Source organism: Prosopis cineraria, unplaced genomic scaffold (genome assembly GCF_029017545.1).
Source record: "Prosopis cineraria cultivar Desert tree isolate PC_DT_omini unplaced genomic scaffold, ASM2901754v1 PC10, whole genome shotgun sequence".
NCBI lineage: Eukaryota > Viridiplantae > Streptophyta > Magnoliopsida > Fabales > Fabaceae > Prosopis > Prosopis cineraria.
The window spans coordinates 23,286,257-23,301,055 of NW_026555341.1; the positions used below are offsets into that span (position 1 = coordinate 23,286,257).

Genomic DNA, 14,799 nt, shown 5'->3' on the forward strand with positions numbered 1-14,799 from the left:
AGAATATAGTTTCACATCTATTAATTTTATTAAGGATAAAAACAAAAAGAAAAAGAAAAAGATAGATGAAAAAAAATTAAACATGCTAAAAATATTTATATATATAAGTCGGTAAAGAGATATTAGGCAAGATCAAATTAATAGAACATCTTTTAGTTCAACACAAGGAAGGGGATTTGGGGTTTACCCATAGCTTAGAAGCAAGATTGTTAAACTCATAAGTTTAAGTAAACTCATGATGGGAATATAAACTTGAAACGTAGACTTAGATTGTAAACTCATAAGAATTTATCTCTATTAATAAATAGCCTTTAAAAGTATATGATTAGATAATTAAAATATAAAATATGATCATAATTTAATTTAAATATATTTTAAATTTAAATATAACTTATTGAAATTTAATCTACCTACATTTATAGATTATTATGTTTAACATAGAAATTTGAAAATAGAGCAACTTATTTTTGATATTTTTTGTTTCCTTTTCTATTAATATTACTTTTTTGTTTTTTTGAGTTTTATTTTTCCATGAAATGGATTTCACTGCTTTTATGAATCAAGTTTTAAATAATATATACATATTTTGGTCAATGAGTTTATGAGCAAATTAACACAATTTTATTTTGTAAGTTAGAAACGTAAAACCGATAAACTCAGAAAGTCAACTCGCAAGTTTAACCAAATTTTATTTAGTTCAAGTTTATGAACAAGTTAACACGATTTTGTAAATTAAAAACATAAAAACATTAAAATTATATAGTTAATTCAAGAGTTTAACAATAATGCTCAAAAGTATTGATCAAAGGAATTTTCTCACCTTCTTTGGAGATACTTATTTAGGCTACTTTGAAGATGAGACTTTGTTATGCCAAAAAGAAAAAAAAGAAAAGAAAAAAAAAAAAAAAAAAAAAAAAAAAAGACTTTGCGAGCATCAAATTGGGATAAAAGGAGATAAAAGAGAGGACCCCCATTCATTAGTCAAGCTCAGCTAGACACATACGCAATTCAAGCTATAACTGGCCAAATTCAAGCTACCGTACAGGCATCTCTTTTTCTCTTTCTTCTATTTAGCGACACCACCCAATTGGCTATAATTTTCGGGGAGATGCTGATGATCACGGAAAACACCATAGGGATGCTATAAGTGTATTCCACATGGAATAATTTTAAAATAGAGTAGACAACAAAATAATAAGTCCAACCTTTAATAGAGTTGGGAGATGGGGCTGATCTGATCCAACCAAAGGAGGAGATGAATGATGGCCGCTTGTAGAAGATGCTGAGGAAGAAGATCTCAAGAAGAAGGGCTACGTCTGTCCTTTATAATTTTTGCGTGGATATCGCCATATCTTTTCTAATTTTGCCACTCATCTATCGTATGATTTATTCTAAAAAGCTATTCATGATTATTTGTGAAATCTTAAACAAATGCTTTGAATATTAATTAAAGTAATTATTTTTTGAAAAAAATTAATTTTTTAATTTTTTAACTTTTAACTCACTTGTAATTCAGTCTATGACTTGTTGCGACTCAGTTCCTTAACTATAATTTGCTGCAACTCAGTCTTTTAACTTTTGATTCACTTATAACTTGGTCATTATTTTTTAATTTTTTTTAAAATTTCTTATTAAGAGGAATAAAAAATGCTCATATATTATTTTAAAATACCCTCCTTTTACTCATTGATGTGAGATATAAGTTAACATGAAAAAAATTAACAAAAATTAAGGGACTAATTTATAAGTGATTCAAAAGTTGAGACATTGAGTCATAGGCGAGTCATAGTTAAGGGATTGAGTCACAGTGAGTCATTATTAAGAAATTGAGTTATAAGTGACTTAAAAGTTGGAGGACTAACAGATTAATTTTTTTTATTTTTTTAAAAAGGTGTTTTTTTCAAGGGAAAAAAAAAAGCCAAAACAAAAAAGCCTTTTATAACTATCTATCAAAATTAAAATAATTAGTGAGATACTCCCTTTACCCCCAATAAAATAATTATTTACTTTTAAACCAATCTTATATTTTCATATTTATCCCTATTAAATATTTTATAATAAATATAAAGCCACTAATAGAGATACTTTGAAAAAAGGTAATAATTACATATTGAAAAAATAAAAATGCTTTATATTTTTAAACATCAAATTCTTTAAAAAATTCTTTACATTTTTAAACAAGGGAGTATATTATTACATTATTTTTTATGTTTTTATTAAAAATTTATATTTTTGTAGTATTTTTAATATTTTCTTAGCATGACAGTCTTATTTTTCTCCCATCATTCATTCCCTCCATTTTTCTTGGTTTTTTTAATATGTTCTTAACATGAAATTCTGATTTTTCTCCTGTCATTCATTCCCCCGAACGTCTGATTTACAAGCCAAAAAAAACAAAAATTGAAAGAAAAAAGAAAATCCCTCCCAAACACTTTGTAGCCTAACTCGTTCAGTCAGCCGCTTGCTCAGTTCTCTCTCGTTCTCCCCGTGCAACGCCGTGCTCCCCAGCAAGTCACGCCGCCGTCCACCTCCTCCTCCTCCTCCTGCGACGCCGTGCTTCTCGGCTCCTCCTCTTGCAACGCCACCGTTGTCATTGATCCCTCTAACGACATGTTCTCTAGATAAAAGGCACTACTTTACCTTAATCGTTGTCTTCTCCTCAGAAACTCATCCATTTTGTGCCAAAACAGTTTGCCCACTCTTGTTGTGTCTCTATAATTGATTCTTATTATGCTCAAATCAATCTCGTGCGAAAACATGTAGATTATAATGACGCCATACTACCGACTGGATTCATGATGAAAGGGGAGGACGAAGAGGGGGGAAAAAAGGAAGAGGGGCTGAAGCATTACTGTCATATTGTGAAAGTGTTTTCTTGAGTTTACCTGTAATCATATGTATATTGTAGTGATAAGAATAAGAAATATATTGTTTTAAATAATTAAATTCTCAATTTATTATGTGATGATATATAATATGGGAGAAGCTCGCTAATAGAAGGAAAATTAATGGTGGTCAGGTGAAGGTGGGAAGGAAGAAAACCAATTTGATGTTCATTGGGGACGGCATGGGTAAATTCTCTGATTATCCCAACCTCCTTTTCTTTTGATTGTTTTTGTTGGAAAATGTTATTATTAGCACTTCTGGTTCATTTACATATTCAACTGTACTGTTCAAGAGACTTATGTATGGAACAGTATCCAAAACATGAAAATTATAATGATGACATACCATCGTACTGAGCGAGGTTGTTGTAATTCAACGCTAGCTTAATCTTATTTGCTTCTATTTTTACTTGGAAGTTGGAACATCATTGTTTGAAATGTTTTTTGTTGAATTGGTTTACGTTAATCCTTGGAGTGCAACCCCCTCTTAATCATATTTGCTCTCTACCTTCTGCATTTGGGGGCTAAAAAGAAACCAAAAGAATGAAGGATGAATAATGCATATGATCAATCTAGCATGTGTTCATTCTATCCTGATTTGTGGGCCTTCATTTTTTACGCATAGATGTCTTGTACTCTTGTTTATAGACTCCCTGATGTACTTGGCATCTTCACCTTCAGTTTGGGCTAAGGAATAATGCGTAGTTGATTTGAGTGAAATAATTCAAAAATTTCAAGTTTTTATATACTCGGTATATGTGGATCAACAACCCACCACTTGAATAATGTAATATTATTTTTGTTACAGATTCTTGTTACTTTATATACATTATTTTTTAAGTATGTAACAGTGGTGGGGACTGCAGTAATTATCTATTCCTGCTGCAATTTAATTTAGCGTCTTATTTGGTGCAAGATAAATATGATAACGCTCCATTATTGGAGGGTTGGGCATTGGTGCTTCTTAGAAGATATAACGAAACGTACAAATTTTATCTAAATTTCCTTAATTCCTTTCCAGGTACTTTCTCAAATTAGGTATAAGCTCTGCCCTGGCCGTTTGAAGGAAAAACTTTCAGCTTGTGAGGAGCCACATAATTGAGTAAGTTCTGTAAATTCTTGCTTTTTGGTGCATACTTACATGATAGCATTTAGAGTTTGTTATAGTGAGTTCTCTAGATGACCAATTAAGTATATATATCTATATATATATATATATATTTTAACTTCATTCAATTGCAGCTCACTCTTGTTATGTTGCTTAAGGTTTTGAAAGTTCATTGTTATATCCTAAATATTTAGCGAGGGAATATTGGTCCCTCACTAAATTTAACGAGCTCTTTTTTTGTTTTTTTGCAATGAATTTAGAGAGGGATTTGTCCCTCGCTAAATCCAATGTTTCTGGTAGTGTAGAGAGAATTTCTGTAACTGATTCATATTTATTGATGTTAAACGATTAGAAGAATCTATTTATTCATATTAATTTATTTTTGTGATTGTAGTTTATGGTATCTATCTTCTGATTAGATGTAAATTTTTTTATTTGGTTTTTCTAGATGAGATTGGTGATCCATAGATATATGTTAGTTCACCAAATTTTGATGCAATACTTTCCCTTTGCCACTACTGTGCTCCAGCTTGGTAGGCTCCACTGCCTATCTAGGGTTGAGCCCTAGGATTTGAAGGCAAACTTAAAAAGTCAACTACAAATGCTTTACGCCCAATCATTCTAGATAACGCTTGCATGTTGGTTCCTTGATACCTGGAATAATCAAATAGCTATATAGTTCAACTTGTTTGTGGTTTTGTATGGTACTATGTGGTTCATATGTCTAATAAGAGAGAAGTAGGTTACAATATGAGTGTGAGGAGAGAATGAGTACATGAGGAGTAATGGGTCAAGTAATTAATAGTAGAAATGGTTTAAGACATTGTTAGGATGGGTCCTGAAGCTTTCTTTAGATAATGTGGTATGTTGGAAAGATGGTGGCTTGTAAGCCACACTTTATTCATGTGTGGAAGAACAAGGTTCCAAGACTCTTAACATATTGACACAAAGTAAAAAATAGTGTATTTTGCTCTCAGATGGTCCAGTGAGACAATTAGTCATCATCTCCAGAAAGTGTTAGACGCTATAACTGAGCTAGAAGGAAATTTTCTAGTACTACCTAATGGTATTTTAGCCCCTCTTGAAACCCAAACAAAAGATCATTGAAATTCCTCCCATCCCCATTCTTCTTTCAAGATATTAGGATAACTTTATGATATTTTTAAATTTGTTGAGTTTAAAGTTTAAATAAGTATCTTTTCATGATATTGCATATATATTAAAAAGTCATTACTAATTGTCGTTGGGTGAAGTGAAACAGTTAAATTAAATAAAATTTAGAGTTCAACTTTGTGATTTTTTTTTAAAATTAATTAATATTAAGGTATGGTTAGTTTGCAACTTTGCATTACGTATCCTGTATTTTCCAATAAACCCTATCCATTTCCTGCGCTCCTTTGCTCTACATTGCACACTCGTCTTTACCACCAGCTGTGGTCAACCACTGGTGGTTTATGCTCCATCTAGGTAAGGTCACCCTCTTCTCCCAAATCTGTTGGAAACCCCTTCTCTTTCCTTCTAATCTGTCGGGCAATGTGAACAAAAAGGATTGGAGAAATACCATACTCTTGTGATGCTTGGAATCACAGTTGAGATTTCTTCACCTACTTGGATTTCTTAACTAATCAAAACTTGTCTCTTGGCCTCTTAATAAGAGAATGGTTGAATCCTAACATTTGTATTCTGGTTTTTTATTATAATAATTGGTTGTCATTTGTTTAGTCAGCTGATCTTTCCAATATTCTTCATTCAAGATCATATGTGAATTATTCTCAATGGAAGTTAGTTTGTGTTTTTGAGTGTTCCCATCCATCAGAGAAAAAATAAACCAATCACCCATTTATTTTGCAAGGAAAAGTGTTTGTTCCAATGGCTAAGTGGCTAGGGATTTTTAAATGAATCTGCTTCCAGCACCAGGCCAAAACGCAAACATCAGTAACTTGGCTATTAAAATTCATTGAATATATTTTTAAATATGTGGAAGGGATCATTGTTCTTTATAAAATTTGAAGGGAGCAGATCAAATGATGTAGCCAATCTTCGTGCAAACTATATTTTGTCATACAATCATGCTTTTCATTCAAGTTCTGGAGTTTGAGCTTTAGCTTTGCAGACTTAATAGGTACAGTTTTATTTTGTTTATATTTGAGTTCTCCTTGAGTATGTTAGTGATTATGTATGGATTTAGTTGTTCTGACATTTAAGGAAGTTTAAACGTTATGTCACCAAGCCTATAATACTATTATTTTATATGATATGCACACATGCTGCAGCAAACATTATATAGTTCCCTTTTCTTTTCTTTTTCCCCCAGAAACATTATCCGAGTATTGAAGTCTTGATAGGTCTTGTATATTAAAATTAAATAGCTCAAAAAGCAGCTCGCATTCTTCGTGTGAAAGGTATGCATTTCTCATGGTGAACTGTCACTATACTATCTTTCTACCTTTGATAGGATTAACCAAACACCTTTCACAGCAAGGAGAAAGTTTCACATGACAGTGAGTTCATTATTATAACTGACTCATAAATCCTAAACCTTAAAAAGCGGTGCCCAGCATCCTCATCGATGGCAAAATCATCAAATCGGGAACTTGCTACCCAAAAGACGAGCAAGAAGAAGAACAAGGTTGGTCCAGATATTGTAGCCATGAAAGTTAAGGCCCCTAAAGAAAACCCTTTTGAGACCATTTGGTCTCGAAGAAAATTTGACGTACTCAGAAAGAAAAGTAAAGGTGAAGAGCGTTGGGTAGGCATGGCTCATTCTTGTAGCATTGAGAAAGTAAGTGCTTGCTTACTATTTTCCTATTGTATTGTTATTGTACGGTTTTGTTAAATATTGTCTTGAAGGATGCTGGTAGATTCCTTGATCAGAGTGCTTTTTGGTGAATTGAATGAGAATTTTTGTTTGCTACATGTATCACATTTAAACATAAGAAATCACTCGTCATCTTATTTTTTTCTGTTTTATTTTGCCGTTGTGAACTTATCTTTTTCCTGGTTTGGCAGAGGAATAAAACGCTGTTGAAGGAGTATGAGCAGAGAGGGAAGTCATCTGTGTTTGTGGATAAGCGAATTAGAGATAAAAACGAAGATCTAGATGAGTTTGGCAAAGCTGTTTTGAGATCACAGCGTGAACTCCAGGTAGTCTTTTGGTTGGTTACAAAACCCATGAGTTTGATCATTTAAGCATTGTATTTTGGGAAGTATCTTTCTCTTTCTTAATGGTTTAGGGGCATGTATAATTTTCAAAAGAAATGATTTTCATTCCAATTTTCATGTTTTATTTTGCCAGCATGACTCTTGCTAACATTGAATGCTAAGTTAGAGATATTGCCCCTAGGAAATCAATCTTATGGTTCTGTTATTTCCTTTATTTAAAATAATAATTATAATAGGAGTTCATAGATCTTCAAATTTTGGGGCCAAATTTTTCTTATCCTGGCCCAAAATGTTGGCTTAGTGAATTGTCTTTACTGTCTAACTAGTACTCTTTGCATATTGATTATGCTCCAAGCGTACTTTATAATACTGTTTTCTAATCTAAATATATTCTATTGTGGAAGCTTCTGAAATCTCTATTGTGATTGCTCGAATGATAATCCTCATCAAGTTGTAGTTCCTTCTTAACACTTTTATCTTGGTGTATGTAGTTGCGCTCAAAATTGAACAAGAAAAGCACGTATAACTTGTCAGATGGAGAAGAAGATTATGACGGTCTTGGAATAGAGGGAAGAGATGATTTTGAGGATGAAATGATTTCTGATGATGATGATGCTGTTGAAACCAGTGAAACTAAGAGTATGTAACATTTGTTTAACTTTTGCATGGGTTTCCTTTCTACATATGAGTTAGATACTTGCTAGCAGTAAGTAGAGTATACACACCATTTGATCTCTTGGGTGAGAGTTAATAGTTGAAAGTGGCTTTCACCTGTATATTTGGTCCACCCTCATCTCATTTTGGGAAGCAGACAAATCTAAAATCTTTTGACTTGATCCCTTAATGTGGTTTGCTTTCTTCTTATTGTAGTTTTGAATTTAAAGTGGGACCATAAAACAATTTCATAACAACCTGGGTTTATCTTTTTAATTTCATTTTCATAATCTTGTAACTTTTTATTTATTTAATTAATTCTAAACTATGCCTTAGTATTGTTTCTTTTAGAAGTTAATGCTATACGACCATTGGATATTACATTTTATACTTGAGGGTATATTACAATCTTATGTCTTGAGTTTCATGTTGACGGCATGGGCTCCATTTTGATTTTGCAGACAATTCATCTGTAGTTGATATTAAGAATAATATGAGGATTTCTGGAGAAGAAAGAGAGCCAAATGTAAGACCTTTTTGCTTTCTTGAGCTTATTGCATGTCTCTCTCTTATGATGGCATTATGTATATAAGAGAGCTCATGTGAATTTAAGCTTCCATCTTCAAGGTATAAACTTCCTTTACAACTGTATTGGTTCTAATAAAATGCTTTTATCACCTGCAGAAACATAAAAGCAAGGAGGAAGTTATGGACGAAATTATCTCAAAAAGCAAATTTTTCAAGGTATGGGGTTTTCTTTAGTCATGGCTATTGGTTTATTTATGGTCTATACAAGCTCACATATTATTTTCCTCTAATATGTTCCAGGCCCAGAAAGCAAAAGAAAAGGAAGAAAATGAACAGTTGCTGGAAGATTTAGATCAGAAATTCACTGCATTATTATCTCTAACTGAACCCAGGAAGATGAATTCCTTGGAGGCTCTGGTGAACAAGAGTATTACAATTGAACCTAGCAACAAAGATAGCTTATCTGGTACTCAGAAGATAGATTCATCTATGGAGGTACCTATCCATGAGGATTCTTGTAGGCCTTGAGTGCTTCTTCTTCTTGTAATATCCTATTTGTTCTTCATGGCAGGATAAATCTGATGCTTATGACAAACTTGTCAAAGAATTGGCATTGGAAATGAGAGCTCGCCCCTCAGATAGGACAAAGACTCCAGAAGAGATTGCTCATGAGGAAAGAGAACACTTAGAGCTATTAGAGGTATTTATAAATTCCACATGCTTGGTAAAGCTTGCTTTTAGAAATGGATGATTTTAACATTTGGCAGTTTATTCTTAACATCGCTACGTTTCCAGAGTAACATCAATCAGTTGCAATATCTCATGTGCTGCCACGGGCTTATTTGTTCCATGGGGTCAACTGTTTGATTTCTTTAAGTTGTAACAACATAATTTCAGGAAGAGAGACAGAAGAGGATGGCTGCTGCTGAAGATTCAAGTGATGAAGATGATGAAAATTCAGAAAATCCACCAAAAGACATACCAAAGTTGCTCTCTGGCGATGACCTTGGTGATTCCTTTTCTGTTAGTGAAGAAACTATGAGCTAAAAGTGCTGGATTGATGAGATTCTTGGAAGAGAAAATGCAGAGGATTCTGCTAGTGAGGATGGTGAAGCTTCTGATGATTCTGAAAGTTCTGAAGATGCAGATGAAGGTTCTGATGAGGATCCTGATGAATATGAAAATAGTCATTCTTTGAAGGATTGGGAACAAAGTGATGATGAGAATATCAAACCAAATTTGAAGGATGGAGGAGAAGAAGATAGTGGTAATGAAGAGAAAGAAAAAGAGGCAGGACAGCATGACGTGGTCAATGCTGAGAAGAAACTGAATGCTACAGTTATAAATGCAAAGAAAAAAGATAATGTTGAAAATGTTAAAAAGGATCGGGATTATTCAGATGCCAAGAATAAGGATTTTGGGGCTAAAAAATTTTCAGCAAAGTCAGACGTTCCTTATATAATTAAAGCTCCCAAGACCTTTCAAGAATTATGTTCATTGCTTGATAACTGCTCAAATTCTGATATTATCATGGTTATTAACCGAATTCGAGTAAGCAATGCAATCAAACTTGCTGCAGAAAACCGCAAAAAGATGCAAGTATGTAACACTATCATTTTCCATTAAAATTATATTATCTGTATGCTTGTATAAAATTCTAGTTTTCTCTGATTTCTATCAGTTAAGTGGAAGCTCTTAGAAAATTTCATCTTCATAGTCAATTCTTTTTTGAACGTTAATGTTGTGTGCACAATGAATTAGGAAGCTATGTTGCAATGCCTAAAATCTCTAAATCTTAATCATACAGCTTATGGTGCTTTTTAATGGTTTCATGTTTCATCACTTGAGTAACATTACTTTTATAATTATGATATGACAACATATGGATTTTAAACTATGTTGTGTTTCATGCTGGTGCTAATAAATATGATGTGACAGCCTATGGATTTTAAACTATATTGTTTTTCATGCTTGTGCTAGTCCTGGCACTGGCATGTAAAAGTATCAAGGGACTTCATCTATACTCTGTGGTGTAGTAGCTAAAATATTTTTGTTAACTGATTTGTTTGTGTGTATGCTTTCTTGATGGAAGCCTGTGCTATTGAGTAGGTTAAACTAATTTATTGGTACAATGAGCCACCTTGATTGATTTTGATATATATTTTGGGCCTATAACTGGAATTGCCTGTTCATGTGCTTACATCATTATTTCTATTGAACATCTATACATCTCTGCTCTTGAAACTTGTTATTGTGTTCCCCTCGTGGATATCTGGTTACTTCAACAAGAAGATCGTGGATTCAATTCTGACTGGGATGGATTGATTTGTTTATGGATAGCCCATGACTTCAAATCTTCAGTGATCCAAGATAAAACTAGTTCACAGCATTTTGTGGAAGATGGGCTAGTTAACGTCCTTTGGCTAAGTTTATTTTTTGAATATAAGAGATCTCATCAAATTGTTTTTGGGAGTTAATTTATTTTTGCCTCCCAAGTTTCAGTAATTTATTATGGGACAGTGGTTATCCCTTATGGACATGCAAAGGGATAGCTCATGGTTGTGATGCGTTTTCTTGGGGTTTATTCTACTTTTACGATCTGATGTAGTACTTTGACTAATTTTGCACACTTGGACTGTATTAGACTCTCTCTAACATGCTGTTATAAAATTGTGATGTACGATTATTAAAAGATTCATTTTATAGTCAATATTTATAACATGGCTTCTCTTTCCAGGTATTTTATGGCAATTTGCTGCAGTATTTTGCTGTTTTGGCAAATAAAAAGCCACTGAATTTTGAGTTACTAAATTTGATCGGGAAGCCATTGATAGAAATGAGCATGGAGATTCCATTTTTTGCTACGATATGTGCTCGTCAAAGAATAGATAGGGCAAGAAAACAATTGGTTCAGAGCTTAAAGAACCCAGGTTAGATTCTAAATGTAATAGTTGTGTATTCTGTGTTGCCTATTAACAAGAACATGGAATCCGTAGATGCTATTGTGACACTTTTTTTTTTTTTTTAAATCCTTATGTTGTCTCAGAAAGTAGCAGTTGGCCTTCTTCCAAGATGATATTTCTTTTGCGGTTGTGGTCCTTGATATTTCCATGCTCTGATTTTCGGCATCCAGTTATGACTCTAGCTATATTATTGATGTGTGAATATCTGATGCGCTGCCCAATATTGTCTGGTCAGGATGCTGCCATTGGTGCTTTCTTATGCTTCATGCTTCTCTTTGTAAATACATCTTCAAGCAACATATTTCATTTGTTGTTTTTATGTTTTGCCTTTTCCATTTGACATCAACAAAAAATTCTGGTGTATGTTTTTTGAATTTTATGATGATCTTAGTCTTTTTGACTGCTGATAATTATCACATTGTGGTGAATTATTTTAGTTAGGCTGCTTAATGAAGAATTGCAGAAGGTTTTCTATAAAGGTGCTACGGTCTGAATGGTGTCAACTTTTATAGTCGGATTAACCCTTTAAACGTTTTTTTTTTTTTTGGGCTAAATTATACTCAACTCCATAAAATCTGCAAATAACCTCTTAAATATTTAAAACTTGTCAATGGATTTCCCCAAATTTTAAAAGTTGTGCAGATAACTCTGTTGCTATTAATTTCTTTCTTTTCATTTTCTAACATGATACTGTCATGCTGATTGAATTGCTGAACTCATGTTTCTTGACATTGTTTTTTGGGCAATTATTGCTGTCGCTGCTTGCTCATGTGCTTAATTTGAATTACAGATATTTAAACAGTCACGGGAATTACAGATATTTAAACAGTCACGGAAGTTCTGTCCTGAAGCCATAATTTTTCTCAGGACTCTGCTGGTAATAGCTACTGAAAAAAAATCTATTTCAGGTGAAGATTCTCAGGTATGACTTCATACTTCATTGACTACAATTTGAAACATAATTTGATGCTGATAATGCGTGTGAATGATATGTTAGTTTTTATGTGGGAGGTGAGGAAAAAGGGTCCTCAACATTGCTTTTCTGTATCTTGAGCTGTTGTTGGACCTAAATTTGGGAGTATAAATGCAAACTGTACCCAATGATTTTACATGTCTGTTTGTCAATAAAGCTGGTATGGGCACATTTTATTGGGAAAGATAATGATTTCCCTCTATTCTTTTGATGCTGTTATAAAAACAAGAATACCGTTCACGTGATTCCTTTGAATAATAGGTGAATCGTTTCTGTGCTTAGATTTGCAACCTCAAGACACATAGCATGAACCAAACAGAATTTTATTTTTAAATTTCCATTTAAAATTCCATTCAGTTGAGTTGATTGATTGTTATGCAAAATAAGTTATTTTGCAAGATAAAGTTTAAATTTTGACTACATCTACAACCTAGCCGCATCTTGAATTAGGTGTTTATTACTCTATTTGATTTGTGGTGTTGTATAAGCTTCATGAAGTTAACTAAATTTCATGGATGCCTATGTAATGACTATTTTAATTGTCCTCCTCCAGTTTTATCAACTTGTAGAACTGAAAACTACCAAGCATCTCTTGTGCATCCAAGAGCCGGTAAATGAGGTTAGTCCTTTGAATTTCATAAAGATGATAAACACGCCAGAGGACTCTCCTTTTTTCTCTTCAGATGATTTCAGGTAAACAATCTCTAATTATGCTGATGGCACACAATATGGGTGTTTGTACTTGAAAACATATCTTGTTCCAAGAACTATCCATCTTTCAAATTTAAACAATATATTGTCGATATTACTAAGATCTCTTTGAAGAAAGGTTCTGTCTCGAAATAGATGGCTTGAATTACCCCATTTTACTCAACTTAAATCGTTGATGTTGCCTTTGCTTTTCTTGTGTTATAAGACATTAAATTCTGTCTGTGGACAACAGATTCACCTTTCACTAAGTTTAGAGAAGGCTAAGTTTTGAACTTGAAGTTTAGATACTAATATTGTAATAAAGTTATAATTCAGGGGTTTTATAAAAAATAAAAGTTATAGTTTAGGCGTTAATTGTACTTATAGTCCCGCGTTTTCCTTATGACACAATTTTGTTCATTACAAGACATCTCCTAGCTTTGCTAAATCTTCACTTTCTTATGCAATTATGCTTCATTGAAGGATCCAATATCTTCAGGCATGAGTTGCATTGTCAAGATCTGGTCATTTATATTCATATTGTAGTTATAATTTCTGGAGAAAAAAAAAAATGCTAGATCAGGTGGACCTTAATCTCTTATCTGCTCTATGTTGAATTAATATTTTCCCCCTCGGTAATGTTTAGCTTGGTTATCCTTACCTATTTTAATTACAGGGCTAGTGTATTGGTTGTGGTTATCGAAACTCTACGGGGCTATGTCAATATCTACGATGGTTTAAGTTCATTTCCTGAAATCTTTTTAACAGTTTTAACTTCGTTGCGTCGACTGGCAAAAGAGAAAAATATACCAAATGCACTTCATGATAAAATCGAAGATGTTGCCAATTTGATTAAGTCGAAAGTGGATGAGCACCACACTACAAGGCGACCACTTCAAATGCGGAAGCAAAAACCAGAACAGATCAAGCTATTGAATCCAAAGTTTGAGGAGAAGTAAGTTTTCTGTGTTCATTGCTCAGTTTTTGATGTTGAACATGCAAGTAAAATAAAAGGGGCTCGAATCAAGCTTTTGTTAATGAAAAGTCTAATATGCCGTGCAGATATGTTAAGGGTAGAGACTATGATCCCGATCGTGAACGAGCCTGGAGGAGAAAATTGCATAAACTTTATAAACGTGAATCAAAGATGGCTGCTAGTGAATTGCGAAAGGACAGCGCATTCTTGTATGACGTGAGGGAAAAAGAGAAGGCTTTATATGAAGAAGAAAGAGCAGAGAAGTATGGAAGAGCCAGGGCTTTCCTTCAAGAACAAGAGCATGCTTTTAAATTTGGACAACTGGGAAAAGGAAGGAAGAGGAGGTAAACCTGGCTCATGATTTTCTATTTCTTGCATGTTTCCTTTTCTATTTTCATACATTGGCTAGTAATTAGTGATTATATTAATTTGTAATCAATTTTGACAAGTTGCTATATATATTTCAATTTTATGCTTCAAGAAATCCATCATACAAGATTCCAGTAGAAGAGTGGGTCAAGATATATACAGGAGAATGCAAAAACTTAAAAGCCATGTCAGATGCATGTCATCTCCAGATTCTACATCTCAAATTATGTATTTGTGTGTATATATACAACTTCCAAATGGTCAAAATCTAGAACAAAATGGAGGAGCCCAAACAGTAATGGATAATACATGAAGATAATCAATATAATGACCATTTTTAGTGATTGTTAACATAATTTCGTTCCACTCCCCCCCAAAGAATAAGCATAAATTCAATTTTCCTTTTTGGGTCTATCTCCAATTTGTTCCTTGTCTTCTTTGCATATATAATAAGTTGGCTGGTCAGTTCCTTGACTAGTCTGGTCAAAAAA

At 33.2% G+C, this 14,799-nt stretch overlaps 1 pseudogene; it reads left to right on the top strand.

The window, feature by feature from the left end:
- The first annotated feature begins 2,390 nt into the window (after positions 1-2,390).
- On the top strand, positions 2,391-14,423 carry LOC129322200 (uncharacterized; annotated as a pseudogene).
- The last annotated feature ends 376 nt before the right edge of the window (positions 14,424-14,799 follow it).